Genomic DNA, 12635 nt, shown 5'->3' with positions numbered 1-12635 from the left:
GACTTTCCTTCATGGTTAGTGACAAAAAGCATTTTTTTTTTTATATACCTCTCAGCCATTTGTGTGTCTTCTTTGGAGAAATGTCTCATCAAGTCTTTGATGACCTTAAAAACTGCATTGTGTCCCACCTCTGGGGATGGCTGTTCCTTCTTGCACCATGTTTGGTATACTGTACTTAATTCAGGGGCTACATGTTACCGACCTACAAAGTGGTCCTGAGGAAGGCAATCAGAATGCTATGGGGTCTGGAAACATACATAGAGTGAATGAAGTGATTAAGAATGTCTAGCCTGGAAGAAAAGTTAAGAAGGCTGACAGTTATTTCAGATAAGAAGGGCCACTTTGTTTAAGAAAGAAAGGTTTGGGGATTAAAAAACATTGGTCTCAAAAATAAACATAAAAAGTTGTTTAATAGAATTCCAGAAATGAAAAAGGCATCTCATGAGGTAGTAAGGTCCCTGTCATGAGATATATTCAAGCCAGGTTGTGAGAACCGTAAGGATGATATAGAGGTGGTTCCTCCAATGGTTGGGAGGTTTGACAAGTTAGCTTCCGAGAACACTTTAAACTGTAGGAATATATGAGTCTAAGAGGTCCTTAGTTCAAAGGGTAAGCTGTTAAATCTTTACACTCCATTTGATGTTACAAATGCCATTTTAGATTATATTCTTTATCCAAGGTCATTTACCATAACCCTTTATATAAATCAATAGATGATATGATTTTGGCAATTCCCAGCTGATCTAACAATATATCAATTCTAAACATAGAATACACATTAGATTTGGTTCACAGATCAAAGAGTTTTAGAGCTATGAGGTCCTTAGAGATTGTCTGACCAAATCCTTTTATTGCAGGATGACAAAATTGAAGTTAAGAGGCAGTGTGTCTGCTCCTGCCTTACCTAGCTCCTTACAGGGGCATAAGGAATGAACACGCTTAACCCTGCCCTTTTCTAAGCCAATACAAACTAGGGCAGGACCCTTAGCAACAGTCTTTGGTGCACATCTGGGAAAGCCTAGAATTTGTTGAATAATGATAGCTGCAGTTTATTAAGTGCTAGCACTGCTCCAGACACAATTACGGGTGTTTTGCAAACAATATGAAACTTAATTCTCTGAGAGCAGGATTATTATTTTTTATATTACAGATGATGAAAGTGAAGCTATGTGCTTTACCCAGGATCACACAGCTGGTAGGGTAGCTGACTTCAGATTCGAATACACAAACGTTTGACCGAAAAGCCTGTGCTCCTAACTACTTTACATTGCCATTCAGTCACAGCCCATATTGGCCCATGTCACCTAGGGCACTGTCTTTGCCCATCAGATTGGATCTTCCTAATGTAAGTATTCTCCTGGATCATGCTTGATCTCACTCCTCCTTTTGGACATAGTATGGAACCACTGACCTGCTTCTTAGGACCAGTGTTGGCAGCCAGGCCATTACCCCAACTTTGAGGTTGTGATATTTACATAGTTTTCACCTTGAATTAGGACAGGTGAAATAATTTACTCAAGGATACAGACAGTATAAGAGATCTGGGAGATGGACCCCAGAATTCTTTTATCCAGTGAAGTGCACATTCTTCTGTCCTTCATTCTATTTCCCCATAAAGCTATAAATAAGATATATACTTTGTAATTTTTAATTCAAGCCTTGCTGTAAAAAGTAAAAAAGTGAAAAAAGCCATGAGTCATGCTCCATTATCTTCTGGCACTGACTTGCTGTGAAGCCATTCAGGATAATGTGGGTCTCTAATATCCTTGTAGAAAACGCAATGTTTTTCTCCTTATATAAGGTCAATCTGCAGGTTCAAGAATTTTTCTCATTAATGCAAGATTTTTAAAAGTATTTATTCTGGACGATTTGGTGTATCCTGTTTGTTATAAATGATGAATCATGTAGATGGTTGATCTCCTTTGTCTTCCATAGCTATCAGCTTCTCTTGAAGCATTTTTATAAAAGATTTCTATTCATTTCTTAGTTTTTTAAATTTATATTTAGAAACTACTTAAAACAACTATAGAGTGTTAAAGTTTTAATTCCAAAAGTGGGTTTGTCTGTTTTTCCTTTCAGTTCTGTCAGTTATTACTTCATAAATTTTGAAGCTCTAATATTAGGTGCATGCACATTTAGGATTGTTCTCTCTTCTTGAGTTCTTGTCATTAAAAAAGTCCCTCCTGATTCATGATATTAGTCATTGTTCTGAAGTCCCCTTTTCTGATACTAATAAAGCTACTTTAGATATTTTAATCTGACTGATGCATATCTTTTTTCATTATTTTACTTCTAACCAATTCATCCAGTTTACTTTTTTTTCTTTTCTTTTTAAATTATTTTTATTAACATATAATGTATTATTTGCCCCAGGGGTACAGGTCTGTGAATCATCAGGCTTACACATTTCACAGCACTCACCATAGCATATACCCTCCCCAATAGTCCATAACCCAACCACCTTCTCTGTCCCCACTCCGCCCAGCAACTCTCAGTTTGTTTTGGGAGATTAAGAGTCTCAATTTACTTTTTGATTAACATTAGCATGCTCCATCTTTTTCTGTTCTCTTGCCTTTGATCTACCTGTGTTGTTGTGTATTTTCTTCTAAAGATTTTATTTATGTATTTGAGAGAGAGAGAACATGAGCGGTGGGGGCAGAGAATGGGAGGGGGAGAAGCAGACTCCCCACTGAGCAGGGAGCATGGTGCAGGGGCTAGATCCCAGGACTCTGAGATTATGACCTGAGTTGAAGACAGACACTTAACCAACTGAGCCACCCAGCTGCCCCTTTGTTGTGCTTAAAATGAGTTTCTTACAGACAACTATAGTTGGGACATTTTTAAATAAATTTACATTTATTTGTAATTTATAATACAAATGATTGAACACATCCATACAATCCCTGTTGCTTATCACAGCAAGTGCACTCCTTAATTTCCATCACCTATTTCACCCAACCCCATTTCACACTCCCGTACCTGCTCTCTGGTAGCTATCATTTTGTTCTTTATAGTTAAGAGTCTGTTTGTTGGTTTGCCTCTCTCTCTTTTTCCCCATGATCATTTGTTTTGTTTTTTAAATTCCACATATGAATGAGATCATAGGGTGTCTGTTTTCTCTGACTGACTTATTTTGTTTAGCATAATACTCTAGCTCCATCCACATTGTTGCAAATGGCAAGATTTTATTCTTTTTTATGACTGAGTAACATTCCATTGTATATACATACCACATCTTCCTCTTGCATTCATCAGTTGATGGACACTTGGGCTGTTTCCATAATTTGGCTGTTGTAGATAATGCTGCTATAAACATCAGGGTGCATATATTCCCTCTGAATTAGTGTTTTCATATTCTTTGGATAAATACCCAGTAGTGCAATTGCTGGATTGTAAGGTAGTTCTATTTTTAAGTATTTGAGGAATCTCCATATTGTTTTCCAGACTGGCTGTACCAGTCTGCATTCCCACCAACAGTTGCAAGAGGTTCCTCTTTCTCCACAATCTTGCCAACACCTGTTGTTTTTAATGGTTTTTGATATTAGCCATTCTGACAGGAGTGAGATAATATCTAATTGTAGTTTTGGTTTGTATTTCTCTGATGATCAGTGATGTTGACCATCTTTACATTATGTCTGTTGGGTGTCTGGATGTCTTCTTTGGAAAAATGACTATTCATGTCTTCTGCCCATTTTTAATTGGATTATTTGGTTTTGGACGTTGAGTTGTGTAAGTTCCTTATGTATTTTGGGTACTATCCCTTTATCAGAGATGTCCTTTGCAAATACCTTCTACCATTCCATGGGTTGCCTTTTAGTTTTGTTGTTCGTTTCCTTCACTGTGCAGAAGCTTTTTATTTTGATGAAGTTCCAATAGTTTATTTTTGCTTTTGTTTCCCTTGCCTTGGTTTTTTGTTGTGAGTTGGAATGTTCTGTAGATCATCAGATCAAGTTGGTTGCTAGTAGAGCTCATGTCTTCCTTAACTTTTATTTTTTCTGTGCTCTCTGGAATCTCTTCTCTTCCGTATTCTATTTTGCATTTCCATGTGAATTTTGGAGTCACTTACTACATTCCTTGTAAGACTGCTGATGTTTTAGCTGAGATTGCATGAATCTATATATATGTAGGACAACTGATATTTTCATGGTAGAGAATATCCTTAACTATGAATATGGTATAAATTTCCACTTACGTAGTTCTCTTTATGTCTTTCATTTTTGGTTTATGCTTTCTCCATAAAAACATTGCCCATATTTTGATATATTTATGTCCAGATACTTTATATATTTTTATGGTACTTCAAATATTTAAAAACATTTTGTTTATTGCTACTGTATAAAATTACAATGTTTGTATATGAATTTTAGTCTAGCCACTGCCATATTTTCTTAATAATTCTAGTAATTTGTCTGTAAAACTCTTTGGATTTTCCAGGTAGAAAAATCATATCATCTGTTTCTATCATTCCAATCTTTGTAGCTTTTATTTTCTTTAATACTATTATATGGGTTAGGCTCTCTAGTGCTAAGTAGTTGTTTTTTTATTATGAAACTTTATCCTGTTACCAATCATACAGAAAATAATTCTAATGAATCTCTATGGAGGTGATGCTTCTTCTAAGTTTTTGGTAAAATGCCATTTACTAGGTTTAGGAAGATATTGTATACACATACTGTTCCTGTCTGTTTGCAGAATTAAATTCATACCAAAGAACTAAGAGTCTATTCTAGATTCATAAAATGAACTAAGAGTCTGTTCTATACCAGAAATTGCACTGGAGATTTGAGATATAACACAAAACAAAACAGATAAAAATCCGTGCCTTAATTTTTTAAAAAATATTTTGTTGTCCCAGGAATATTTGGTAGAATTTACCTATGAGACTATTTGAGATGCGTGTTTACTTGGTGGAACATTTAACAGTGACTGGCCCAATGCCTTTTACTGTAATTGTATGTGTTTTTGTTATGTTCCTTTACTCAATTCTTTATTTTGGTCTGTGGGTCATAGATGCCCACAGTTTTCAGCTTTTAAGATGTTGGCTCAACTTTGAGTAAGGTCTCAGAAATTACAGGCTTTCTGTCTTGTGATCTGGTGCCCATGATCATGGTGTCTTCCTGATCCATTTCACCCCACCTGACCCATTTCACCCCAGTGACGTACCCTGGCCAGAGGTTAGGGTTAGAAACAATAAAGTGGGATGTCAGCATTGTTTTTCCTTAAATGTCCCTCCCCCTGAGTACCATCCCGTTCATTTGCTTCTCCCAAACACTTCTTTTTCTTATTGTATTTATGTTTTTAAGTTTTTATGTTAATTCCAGTTAGTTAACATACAGTGTTCATTTCAGGTGTACAGTGTTTGCACGTTACTCAGTGCTCATTGTGATAAGTGTACTCTTAATCCCCTTCACTTATTTCACCCATTCCCCAACCCACCTCCCCTCTGGCAACCATCAGTTGGTTTTCTATAATTAACAGTCTGTTTCTTAATTTGTTTCTCTCTCTTCCTTTTGCTCCTTTGTTTTTTTCTTAAATTCCACATATGAGGGAAACCACACACTATTTGTCTTCTCTGACCTGTTTCACTTTGTATAATGTTCTCTAGCTCCATCCATGTCATTGCAAATGGCAAAATTTTGTTCTTTTATATGGCTGAAAAATATTTCATTGTATATATATATACCACAGCTTCTTTATCTGTTTCATCAGTGGATGACTACTTGGACTGCTTCCATATCTTAGCTATTGTAAATAATGCTGTTATAAACATAGGGGTGCATATAGTCCTTTGAGTTAATGTTTGCATATTCTTTGGGTAAGTACCCAGTAGTGCAATTACTGGATCATAGGGTAGTTCTATTTTTAACTTTTTTTAAAGGTAATATGCACTTTTTAAAAATGCTTTTCTTTTCAAATTTAAATTTAATTTAATTAACATAAGTATATTATTAGTTTCAGAGGTAGAATTTAGTCATTCATCAGTTGCATATAACACCCAGTTCTCATTACATCATGTGCCCTCCTTAATGCCCATCACCCCACCCACTTCCCCTCCAGCGACCCTCAGTTTGTTTCTTATAGTTACGAGTCTCTTATGGCTTATCTCCTTCTCTGTTTTCGTGTTCTTTTTCCTTCCTTCCCCTATGTTCATCTGTTTTGTTTCTTAAATTCCACGTATGTACAAAATCATATGGTATTTGTCTTTCTTGGACTGACTTATTTCATTTAGCATAATACCCTCTAGTTTTATCCACGTCATTGCAAACGGCAAGATTTCATTCTTTTTGATGGCTGAGTAATATTCTGTGTGTGTGTGTGTGTGTGTGTGTGTGTGTGTGTACACATATATGTATATATACACCACATTTTCTTTATCCATTCATCAGTTGATGGACATTTGGACTCTTCCCGTGTTTTGGCTATTGTGGATATTGCTGCTATGAACACTGAAGTGCACGTGCCCCTTCGAATCACTGTTTGTGTCCTTTGGCTAAATACCTAGTAGTACAATAGCTGGGTCATAGGAAAGCTCCGCTTTTAATCTTATGAGAAAACTCCCTACTGTCTTACAGAGTGGCTACATCTATTCTTAACATTTTGAGGAACCTCTATACTGTTTTCCACAGTGGCTGTACCAGTTTGCATTCCCACAAAGAATGCAGTGAGGGTTCCTTTTTCTCTACATCCTTGCCAACACCTGTCGTTTCTTGTGGTGTTGATCTTAGCCATTTTGACAGGTGTGAGATGATATCTCATTGTAGTTTTCATTTGTATTTCCCTGATGGTAAGTGATGATGAACATCTTTACATGTGTCTGTTGGCCATCTAGATGCCTTCTTCGGAGATATGCCTATTCATGTCTTCTGCCCATTTTTTAATTGGATTATTTCGTTTTGGGGTGTTGAGTTGTATAAATTCTTTATAGATTTTGGATTTGAACCCTTTATCAAAGATATCCTTTGCAAATACCTTCTCCCCTTCCTTGGGTTGTCATTTTAGTTTTGTTGATTATTTCCTCTGCTGTGAACTTTTTTTTTTAAAAGATTTTATTTATTTATTTGACAGACAGAGATCATAGAGAAGCAGGCAGAGAGAGAGGAGGAAGCAGGCTCCCTGCTGAGCAGAGAGCCTGATGCAGGGCTCAATCCCAGGACCCTAGGATCTTGACCTGAGCCGAAGGCAGAGGCTTTAACCCACTGAGCCACCCAGGCGCCCCTGCTGTGAACTTTTTATTTTGATATAGTCCCAGTAGTTTATTTTTGTGTTTGTTTTTCTTGCCTCAGGTTTCCCAGAGATTTTTGGTCACTAGTTTATTAATCAGTCTTTCCTGGGTAATTACTTTTAAGGAACTTATTGAGGAATTGAGGAGCCGCCTTCTAGAATCTTCCTAAATCTTGGTCTGGAATTCTCAGTATTTGGCACATATGCCTCATTGTTTATACTTGTTTTCTTATTCCACAGTTAAAAAAAGAATTGTTGTTGTTTTCCTGAGTTTAAAAGGAGATTTTGGTGTAAAATATGCCCTTACTCTGCCAACTTTACATGAAAATCCCCTTATAATGTTTATTAGCTTAACAATTTATCAACATTAAGTAACCAGTTTGAGAACAGAAGTTGGGAAGGGCAAAGGATTAAAATGTGTTAGATTATTGTAATATCTGTTTTACCTCTTCTCTGGAGTCACTTATCCCCTCTTCACCAACACAAAATAGTAACGTTTGGACCACTATACTTACAGCCTGGCCAAGTCAGATCATCCTGGTTTGCTTTGGTGTCTGTTTCTGTGGCGGAGATGACAAACTAACCCAGAAGTCATGCTTGTCCTTCCATAGTGGTGAGTTGTCATTGTAGAGTTGCTGCATTTCCAGAAATGATATTTGTTCATTCCTCTGCAGCTAGGAAGGTCATGCAGCTAGTTCTCACCAATGGAATGGAAACAAAAATAATGATGTCACTTTAAGGCCAAGGGTATTAAAAAGAGGTGTGGCTTTCCTGCCTTCTCTTTTTCTATCTGCCAGAGTAGAAGAGAGGGTTTCCAGGCTCTAGAGGAATAGTCGATGGAACTTGGGTCTTTCAAACACCAAGTGGAGAAAAGCAGCTTATCTAGCAGCAACTCCTATACTGGAATTGCTATTTAAGTGAGAAATGTACTTTTATTTTGTAAGGATACTGAATTTTTGGAATTGGTTTGTTATAGCTGTGTGCATTACCCTAACTTACATAATCTAGGTATTCATTCTGAGAGATCTATTCCCCCCCACTTTTTTTTGTGGTCAGAAATACTAGGAAATCGCACTAGATATTCCATGGTATGTGATTGTAAGCATATCAAGACCTTCCATCATCTTTAATGCTCATCCAATTTTGAGTCCTTAATGAAGTTGCCTTTTGACACATGGTTTTATTTAATGACATGAATCTCTTTAAGGTTTTATTTTATTTGCTTAGCATATTGCCTGGGAGAAGTTTTCCTAATATTATGATTAAGAAAGTACATTCTTAGTCCACAACATTTTTATGGAAGGGCAAAAATACATCTTATCTCCTTGAGATATTTTATCAAATGCTTTTTTAAAATCCCAGAAATTTTACATATTTGATGTCTGCTATATTTTTCTGTACTAAGAGTTGTTTTTATTTAATTTCTTCCTGAGACTTGATACATGGTCTAATGCTATGATTTTAAACTCTGTAATATTCCCTTCCAAGGGTTTTGATGAAATGTGATGTCCTTCTCACTTTCTTCCCCATTCGGAAGTGAGAGCACTGTGGATCCCTGGCAGAGATTTCTCTATCCATACAACAATCACTTATCATGATAATTTTAGGAGAGGATAGTCTGATTATCAGTCAGTTGTAGACTCTTGCTATAATTGGATATAAACATAGGGTTTCATTGAGTTGATCAGATTCCGGGGTCACGAGTTAGTGCAAGTAGGAAGGAAAAGAAGTTGGAAATCTTACAAACTGTTTTGAGGTGGGAGGGTTGCCGGACTCTGTTTCTCTGATATTCAGAATTCTTCATACAGTCACTGCTCACAGCAGGCTGAGGGTCCTGGAAGATGAACAGGAGAATAGATCAGGTGACAGCAGCCAGGAATTTTCTTATATGCCTTTATGCAGTGACTGAGTAGGCATGAGTTACTGTTCCTGGCGCTGAGACTTAGCAGGTGCAATAAGACAATAGGGGAAAATTTGTCCTGAGAATGACAAAGGGCACTGACACAGCTTGGCACAAGCAGACTTACAAGACTAGTGGTTCTGCTGTGTGCCTTGGCAGTTTGTCTAGTCTCAATGAGTCTCCCTGGAGCAGCTAACGTGACCCACGCGCTCCCTAGAGCTGATACAAAGTAAGTTCATGCTCTATTCTGCCTCCTTCAGGATTATGTAGGGACCACCCATTCTTCCCTTTTAAAGTTTCAAGTGTTTGATTCATGAATTTCTCATCTTAAAGCATTTCCTACTGAGTCGACAAAGCCTAGGGGTTAATTAAGCTGCAGAAAGAGGCAGGCTGTTTGGTTCTTCCTTACAGCCTGGCTGGGAGGCTACAGTCTGGCCGTTTTGAGCATGAACTTGGAGCGCCTCCCAACTGGAATGGAATCAAAGACTTCTGTGGCTTCAGGTTTGTTTACTTTTGGCATTATCTAATGTTTTCTGGCCCTCTGATTCAGAGGCAAGGGGCTCTGAATGGCTCTGACCTAGTGTCCAGTCAGCACTGGAAAGAATTAATGCCACTGAGACCAGCAACATCCTGGTTGTTTACCCTGAAACACACTGAGGGTGAGGGCTGGGCCAGCTGTCTGAGACATCCCCTGAAAACTCCCAGTGCAGCTGGATTTTCCCCTCCCTTGTGCCAAGCGGACCTATCATTATTAGATCACACTGCTCTGGGCCATGTGACAAGCATACTATGGGGCAAATAATACAGTAAAGAAGAATGGAAAAGGAACTGCATTTTGTTTTCTTTCATTCTCCTTGCAGAAAGCCTGCAAGTGTTATGCTAAAATCTGCCTATTGATTTGGGTATAAATAGACCCCTTTTTCTAATCCAGATGCAGCCATGTGCCCCTCTGTTCAGGGTTGGTGATTCTCTGTTGTGTCTTGGGAGTAATAAGAAGATTCCACTGGAAAGAATGCAGGCAAATCATCCCAGCTGAGATTACATAAAAGGAGAAGGAAAATTGGAGAAAGTATGTAATAAACCTCAGTATCTAGTTGAGTGTGATTTTTAACAAAAGCCTCTTGCATTTAGCTCAATGACTTAAGATCTTTAGATAGTAACTAAATACATTTTATTCAAACTTTTCCAGTGCTGGGTAGGAGCCATTTCAGTAGGCAAGGTAATTCTACTGGAAAGGCATAAGCTGTTAAAGTCAGAGGCTTAGGGGTAGATTTCAGCTCCTTGGTGATTTGTATTTAGAACTTCAGAGCTGTGGGCCCTGTTAATGAGCAGCTAGGCATCTGATGGGGAAGTTCTACTTTCCAGATCTAGGAGAGAGGCCTCTTGTCTTAAAAGATCTGGTGAATCTTTGATTCATCCTTACATATATATATATTATTTTTTTAATTTAATTTCTTTTCAGTGTAACAGAGTTCATTTTTTATGCACCACACCCAGTGGTCCATGCAATACTTGCCCTCCATAATACCCAGCAACAGGCTCCCCCTACCTACCACCTCCTGCCCCTTCAAACCCTCAGATTGTTTTTCAGAGTCCATAGTCTCTCATGGTTCATCTCCCCCTCCAATTTCCCTCAACTCCCTTCTCTCCATCACCCCATGTCCTCTGTGTTATTTGTTATGCTCCACAAAAAGTGAAACCATATGATAATTGACTCTCTCTGCTTGACTTATTTCACTCAGCATAATCTCTTCCAGTCCCATCCATGTTGATACAAAAGTTGTGTATTCATCCTTTCTGATGGAGGCATAATACTCCATAGTGTATATAGACCACATCTTCCTTATCCATTCATCCATTGAAGGGCATCTTGGTTCTTTCCACAGTTTGGCGACCGTGGCCATTGCTGCTATGAATGTTGGGGTACAGATGGCCCTTCTTTTCACTACCTCTGTATCTTTGGGGTAAATACCCAGTAGTGCAATTGCAGAGTCATAGGGAAGCTCTATTTTTAATTTCTTGAGGAATCTCCACACTGTTCTCCAAAGTGGCTGCACCAACTTGCATTCCCACCAACAGTGTAAGAGGGTTCCCCTTTCTCCACATCCTCTTCAACACATGTTGTTTCCTGTCTTGCTAATTTTGGCCATTCTAACTGGTGTAAGGCGGTATCTCAATGACCATTCTCTTACACCGTACACAAAGATAAACTCGAAATGGATAAAAGACCTCAACTTGAGACAGGAATCCATCAGGCCTAAAGGAGAACATAGGCAGTAACCTCTTAATTTAAACAAATGAAAATAACTTTATTCAATGGCTTTTAAAAAGTAAGTTACAAATTTCCAAAAGAGTTGTGAAGTATGTATCATTTCTCATTCTAAATCGACCATAAAGCCTTTTTAAAAAAAGATTTTATTTATTTATTTGACAGAGATCATAAGGAGGCAGAGAGGCAGGCGGGGAAGGGGGTAGGAAGCAGGTTCCCTGCTGAGCAGAGAGCCGGATGTGGGGCTTGATCCCAGGACCCTGAGATCGTGACCTGAGCTGAAGGCAGAGACTTAACCCACTGAGCCACCCAGGCGGCCCAACCTTTTATTGTGTGGTCTCATAGATCTGTTGGAAAATGCTCCTCTACAAGGTCAAAATATCTAAGGGCAGGAGAGAAAGAGCTATGGGTAGCATTGGAGAAGTAAAGCAGAGGCTAAGACAAATAAGAAAAAAAAAAGGCAGGCATCATGAGTCCAAGAATAGTGGAGCTATAGAACAGTAAAAATATAAGGAAGAAATAACACCTATTCTCCTGAAGCTGTTTCAAAAAATTGAAGCAGAAGGAAAACTTCCAGACTCTTTTTATGAAGCCAGAATTACCCTGATCCCCAAACCAGACACAGACCCCACCATAAAGGAGAATTTCAGACCAGTATCACTTATTTAATATCAAGGTGTCTACTAGCTTCCTAAGAATTACTAGTTTTTAGAATTTGCTTTGGACATTGACACTATAATGCCCACAGGCTGAACAATCTGTCTAGGCCAGTAGACATGCAAGTTACTGAGGAATGGTCATAGGTCATCAAGTCCTCTGAAAAGACTTGCTTTTGACGGCAAAGAATGAACATTGACTAATCATGTAAATAGAAATGAGAGAAATCAATGTTCAGTAAAGCACAGACTGACTACAACAAGCTAGATTGGCTGCTGTCCACTAAGGAGGTGCTGAAACAGGGATACTCTTGATCCTCATAAAAACGAATCCCTAACAGAGCCCTTAAAAAGGAACAACTCAGACAGTGAATTCTCCATGATGCATGGAACACGTAGATACAAAACCTGTGTTGCATAACTGTATAAGAGACAACATGGGGAATTAGAGACACATACTAGATAGAGAATTAACAAAGAAGGGGGGTTTGATCTCACTGCTCCCACTAATTAGATATGTGAGCTGGGGCAAGCCATTCAATTTCCCCAAGCCTTATTTGTCAAATAAAATGACTAGACAGGACTCAAG

Source organism: Martes martes (genome assembly GCF_963455335.1).
Source record: "Martes martes genome assembly, chromosome: 15".
In the NCBI taxonomy this organism is placed as follows: domain Eukaryota; kingdom Metazoa; phylum Chordata; class Mammalia; order Carnivora; family Mustelidae; genus Martes; species Martes martes.
This window is presented reverse-complemented; position numbering follows the sequence as displayed.